Source organism: Triticum dicoccoides, chromosome 3A, assembly GCF_002162155.2.
Source record: "Triticum dicoccoides isolate Atlit2015 ecotype Zavitan chromosome 3A, WEW_v2.0, whole genome shotgun sequence".
In the NCBI taxonomy this organism is placed as follows: domain Eukaryota; kingdom Viridiplantae; phylum Streptophyta; class Magnoliopsida; order Poales; family Poaceae; genus Triticum; species Triticum dicoccoides.
The window spans coordinates 249,397,073-249,403,863 of record NC_041384.1 but is presented as its reverse complement, the minus strand read 5'-3'; positions in this window follow the sequence as shown (position 1 = coordinate 249,403,863).

Sequence of the window (6,791 nt, the reverse complement as noted above, 5' to 3'; positions counted from 1 at the left end):
GAGTTCTACAACATGGCACTGAAGCAAGAGGCTGCTCAATTGAGGTGTGATGCTTCCAAGAAGCGAGTCAGAGATGTTACTCCTTCTTCCTCTACTCAAGTGGCCAAGCAGCAGAAGTATTGGCTTCCTCCTCCTCCGTTCCGTCAGCCGTATCAGCAGAAGAGCAAAGGTGGCAGTGGATCTTCCCACCCCCCCAACCCTGGCTTTCAGAACAAGACTTCGTCTCAACCTCCAAGATCGAATGCTCCGTATCACCATCCGCTTTTAGAGGTCATGTGCAACAAGTGCCAACAAAAGGGTCACTATGCCAACAAGTGTTTCAACCAGAGGCGTCTTCCTCCTCCTCCTCCTGTCAGATCGGCAAGTACAGCTATGATCAAGCATAACACCAAGTCCGCCAAGGTCAACTTGCTGAATGCAGCTCAGGCAGAGGACTCGCCAGATGTGATTATGGGTAACCTTCTTGTTAATGACATTCCCGCAAGAGTTCTTTTTGACACTGGTGCATCTTTATCATTTTTATCGAAGCCTTTTGCATCCATGCATGATGTGCATACTATTGATTTGCCTAAGCTGATAGCGGTTTCTTCTCCGGGTTTGTTCATGAACACTAAAATGATGGCTCCGGACGTTACTATCACCTTGGGCGACTACAAGTTCCTTTCTTCTCCTATGGTTCTTGGCAACTCGGATATTGATCTTATTCTCGAGATGGATTGGATTTCTAAGCACAAGGCTTAGCTTGATTGTGCAGCCAGGCAGATTCAATTGACTCATTCGTCTGAGGATGTAATTGTCTTTGCCGCTCGTGATGATACCATCCGTCTGTTTTCTCTCAATGAGAAGGGTGAACTGGATGCTATCTCGCAAATTCCAGTCGTTTGCGAATATCAAGACGTCTTTCCAGAAGAGCTTCCAGGAATGCCTCCACACCGGCCAGTTGAATTCGTTATTGATCTTGAGCCCGACACGGAACCTGTGTGCAAGCGTCCTTACAAGCTCGGACCTGAAGAGTTGAAGGAGCTGAAGAAGCAACTCGATATTCAAGAGAGAATGGGTCTCATCCGGCCTAGTTCTTCTCCATGGGGTTGTGGTGTTCTTTTTGTGAAGAAGAAGGATGGAACAGACCGACTTTGTGTTGACTACCGTCCATTGAACAAGAAGACCATCAAGAACAAATACCCACTTCCCAACATCAACGAGCTGTTCAAACAACTCAAAGGTGCCCAAGTATTCTCCAAGCTTGATCTCCGTATGGGTTATCATCAGATTCGAATCCGTGAGCAAAATATTCCCAAGACGGCTTTCAGGACAAGCTATGGTTCATATGAATACACTGTCATGTCTTTTGGCCTCGTCAACGCTCCTCCGACTTTCTCTCGCATGATGAACTTCATCTTCAACGCCTACACCAATGACTTTGTTTTGGTCTATCTCGACGACATTCTGGTTTTCTCGAAGAACAAGGAAGATCATGCCAAGCACTTGCGTTTGGTTCTTGATAAGCTCAAGGAACATCAGTTCTACGCCAAGTTCTCCAAGTGCGAATTTTGGCTCGATGAGTTTCTTTATCTTGGTCATATCATCTCTGCCAAGGGCATTGCGGTAAATCCTGAGAAGGTGTCTGCAATTGTGAATTGGGAACCCCCTCAGAACGTGAAGCAACTCCGTAGCTTCCACGGTCTTGCAAGCTATTGTCGAAGATTCGTTGAAAACTTTTCTAAGATTGCGAAGCCTCTCTCTAATCTTCTCCAGAAGCATGTCAAGTACGTTTGGTCTCCAGAGTGTGACATTGCTTTCAACACTTTGAAAGAGAAATTGATCACTGCTCCAGTTCTCACTCCGCCTGATGAATCCAAGCCGTACGAGGTCTTTTTTGATGCCTTTCTCCAAGGTCTTGGCGCAGTATTGATGCAAGATAAGAAAGTTGTTGCTTATACCTCTCGCCAGTTGAAGCCTAATGAGAAGAACTACCCCACTCATGATCTCGAGTTGGCGGCAGTTGTGCATGCTCTTTTGACTTGGAGACATCTCTTATTGGGAAGAAAAGTGGACATCTTCACTGATCACAAGAGTCTCAAGTACATCTTCACTCAGCCTAATCTCAACCTCAGGCAAACTCGATGGGTCGAAATGATTCAAGAGTATAATCTGAGTATCGAGTATACTCCAGGCAAGGCCAATGTGATTGCCGACGCATTGAGCAGAAAGGCTTATTGCAACAGTCTGATTCTCAAGCCTTATCAACCCGAGCTTTGTGAAGCTTTCCGCAAACTTAATCTGCAAGTTGTTCCTCAAGGTTTCCTCGCCAACCTTCAAGTCTCTCCTACCTTGGAAGACCAGATTCGCCAAGCCCAGCTTCTTGATGCTATGGTGAAAAAGGTGAAGATTGGGATTGCCAAGAGTCAACCCAAGTACAAGTGTTACCACCTTGATGACAAGGATACTCTCTTTTTCGAGGATCGTATTGTTGTACCCAAAGGTGACCTTCGTAAAGTGATCATGAACGAGGCTCACAATTCTCTCCTCTCCATCCACCCTGGGAGTACGAAGATGTATCAGGACCTCAAGTAGGCTTATTGGTGGACTCGAATGAAGCGTGAGATTGCTCAATTTGTGAATGAGTGTGATGTCTGCAGAAGAGTGAAGGCAGAACACCAAAGGCCAGCTGGTATTCTCCAACCTCTTGCCATTCCAGAATGGAAGTTTGACCACATTGAGATGGACTTCGTGACTGGGTTTCCAAAGTCCAAGCGCGGCAATGATGCTATATTCGTTGTCATCGACAAACTCACCAAAGTGGCTCATTTTCTGCCTATCAAAGAGTCAATCACTGCAGCTTAATTGGAGGAACTCTATACCTCTCGGATTGTCTCTCTGCACGGTATTCCACAAGTGATCTCTTCAGACCATGGAAGCATCTTTACCTCCAAGTTTTGGGATTCTTTTCAGAAGGCCATGGGCACCAACATCCGCTTCAGCACAACTTTCCATCCTCAAACTAGCGGTCAAGTCGAGCGTGTCAACCAGATTCTTGAAGATATGCTCAGGGCTTGTGTGATCTCCATCGGCATGAAGTGGGATGATTGTCTTCCTTATGCTGGATTCTCCTACAACAACAATTTTCAAGCAAGTTTGGGCAAGGCCCCATTTGAAATTCTGTATGGCAGGAAGTGCCGTACCCCTCTCAACTGGTCTGAAACCGGTGAACGTCAGTTTTTGGGTAATGACTTAATCACAGAGGCAGAGGAAATGTGCAAAGTCATTCGAGATAACCTCAAAGCAGCCCAATCTCGCCAGAAGAGCTACTATGATAGTAAGCACCATGATTTGGCTTTTGAGATCGAAGATCATGTTTACCTCCGCGTCTCTCCTATGAAAGGTACTCGTCGTTTCGGTATCAAAGGGAAGCTTGCCCCTAGATTCGTGGGACCTTTCAAGATTGTCAGCAAGAGAGGCGATCTCGCCTATCAACTCGAGCTTCCTTCAAACTTTGCAAATGTTCATGACGTGTTCCATGTCTCTCAGCTCCGAAAGTGTTTCAAGACTCCTGACCGCACCGTCAACTTCGAGGACATTGAGCTTCAAGAAGATCTCTCATATCGTGAGCACCCAGTTGCTATTCTTGAAGAGACTGAACGCAAGACTCGCAATAAGTCAATCAAATTCCTCAAAGTCAAGTGGTCACACCATTCCGATCGTGAAGCTACCTGGGAATGCTAGGATCACCTCTGTTCTGAGTACCCGACGTTCTTTCAGTTCTAGATCTCGGGACGAGATCCTTTCATAGAGGTGGAGTGTTGTAACACCCCGGATATGACATTCCCAATTTGTACTCCAACTCTTTCCGTTTCTGGTGTTAAGTTATTTTATTTTCTCGGGTTCGGGTCTTTGTCTCCGTGTGTTGTTATCGTTGTCATGCATCTCATATCATGTCATCATGTGCATTGCATTTGCATACGTGTTCATCTCATGCATTCGAGCATTTGCCCCGTTGTCCGTTTTGCCTTCCGGCGCTTCGTTCTCCTCCGGTGGTCATTTCTACCTTTCTTTCGTGTGTGGGGTTCAAACATTTCCGTATTGGACCGAGACTTGCCAAGCGGCCTTGGTTTACTACCGGTAGACCGCCTGTCAAGTTTCGTATCATTTGGACTTCGTTTGATACTCCAACGGTTAATCGAGGGACTGAAAAGGCCTCGTGTGTTGTTGCAGCCCAACACCCCTCCAATTTGGCTCGAAACCCATCTAAACCTCCTCCATCATCTAGAGCGTTCGATCACGATCGCATGGCCGAAAACCACACTCCATTTGGAGCCTCCTAGCTCCTTCTATGTATAAATAGGCCTTCCCCGTCCAAATCTCGGGTCAAATCCACCCCTAACCCTAGTCTCCCCTCCTCCGCGCGCCGGACACGTCCGCCCGGCGCCGGACAGTTTGCCGCAGCCAATCGCTGCTCGCCACGTGGTGCGCCGCCACCCACTCCCGCTCCGGCCCGCTCGGCCCGGGGAGAGCCCCTGAGGGCCCGAGTCGCCGCCGTCCGCCTCTTCGCATCTCCGCCCGCGCGCCGCTGTCTCCTCCCGCGCCGGCGACGCACCCCGCCGCCACCACGCCGGTCTCCGGCGACCCCGCTCCGCCCCGCCGCCTCGACGTCGGCGCGCTGCCGCACCGCACCAGCGCCGCCCTACCTCGCCGCCCGGAGCTCCCGGAGCTCGTCCGCCGCTCCAGAGACCAGATCCGGCCGCCTCCTCTTCCCCTCGCCAAGTCCGGCCACCGTCGCCCCGATTTCCGGCGAAGAACTTCGGCGACGTTCGATCTGCTATAGTGCACCTGGCGGCTAAAGTAAACCCTAGATCTGAGGGTTGACTTCTTCTCCCTCTCCCAGATATTTTTTGCAAACTTTGGCATGTCGTAACTCTGCATCCGTAGCTCCGATTTGTGCATATAGCACATCAAAATGTTCGTCTCAGAGAGTACATCATTTCATTCCATTGAATCATTTTCATTTGAGTTCATCTTGATGGCCTAAATTCTGTTAGAAGAGGGCTACTTGAGATAATTGTCAGATCTGCTACACCATTTAGATATTTGTCATTTTTGCCATGATTATTGTGTGCATGATATGCCCATGAGTTCTACTTATGTTTTGTTAAGGGTTTTGCCATCTTTCCATAGGTGCAACCCATGTATTTTTGTGATGTGTGTGGTGACTAGCACAAGCTTGCCAAGTGAGGCACTTGGTAATGCTGATTTCAGGGACTTAGCATTTCCACCAAGTCCTTGGCCTATTTATCTCATATGGCCATATGTTCATGTTGTTTCCTAGTGATCCGTGCCTCTTTTGAGGATGATCAGTAAGGATGTTTTGTTAATCTTGTAGTGCTCTATCCATCCATGTCTTTGTTTGCAATCATGGAGCACCCTAGCTTGAGTCAATCGAGCTCTACTTTTGCTACTTCGTGAATCTGGGCAGATTGTCTACTTGTTAGCGATTTTGCCGATGTTGTTGTAGTGGATTCGTGCATGCTATGTTATTGTTCTTGCCATGTCTAGCTTGAATTTTGTGTATTCTTGATGGGTGTATGCTTAGATTGTCATGACTTGCTCCATAGTGAGTGCATCGAGCTCGTAAACATGCCTACTTGATATCTGTTTTCAGCATGCTCCAGTTTTCACCAAGTCTGAGAACTGATTATGTTTTTGCCATGTTCACATGCTTGCAATTGTATTTTCTGATCCCTTTTGGCTCAAGGTCACTAAGGGACTTTTGTTAAGATCTTTTAGTAGCTCCATGCCATGTTTTAGTTTTCCATGTTCAGGTCCTGTAGCATGTAGTTTTGTTGCTCCGAAGAGTGCTACCTGATCTGAAATTTCAGACAAGTGTTATTTTCACTAAGTCTGAGATCTGTTTACCGTATGCATTTTTGCCATGCTTGTTTGAACCTGTTAATGGATGAATTGGCCGTAGCTCAGTGCTAGACTTTTGTTAAGCATCTTGAATACATCCCTGCCATGTATTTTGATGCCAGGTTTGGGTGCTGTAGCTTGTTCATCTCATTGCATTTAGTTGGCTACTTGCTGTAAATCGCAGACCGGTGTCATATTTGAATCGCTTGCCATTTCCAAACCGTAACTCCGATTCCGGCGTTCTTTATATCGTTTTCAAGCGATTTCATCTCATCTTTCCAGTGGCACACTTGGATTTCCAAGTTGAGGCCAGGTTCATGCATCCCTTGTCAAATCTTGCATATGCATTCCGCATAGCATACCGTCCTTGCATCATATTGTTTGATCCTTGCACGTGGTTGATTGTGTTCCTTTGCTTGTTTGTCTTGTTTGGGTAGAGCCGGGAGATGAGTTCGCTAACGAGGAGCCCGTTGAGTTTGCTTTCGAGGATCCAGTCAACTCTGACAACTTTGCAGGCAAGATGATCATACCCTCGAAATCACTACTATCTTTGCTTTGCTAGATGCTCGCTCTTTTACTATGCCAATGCTACGATGCCTACCATTTACTTTCAAGCCTCCCAAATTGCCATGTCAAACCTCTAACCCACCATGTCCTGGCAAACCGTTGATTGGCTATGTTACCGCTTTGCTCAGCCCCTCTTATAGCGTTGCTAGTTGTAGGTGAAGATTGGAGGCCGTTCCTTGTTGGAACATTTATTTACTTGTTGGGATATCATTATATTATCTTGTTATCTTAATGCATCTATATACTTGGTAAAGGGTGGAAGGCTCGGCCTCTCGCCTAGTGTTTTGTTCCACTCTTGCCGCCCTAGTTTCTGTCATATC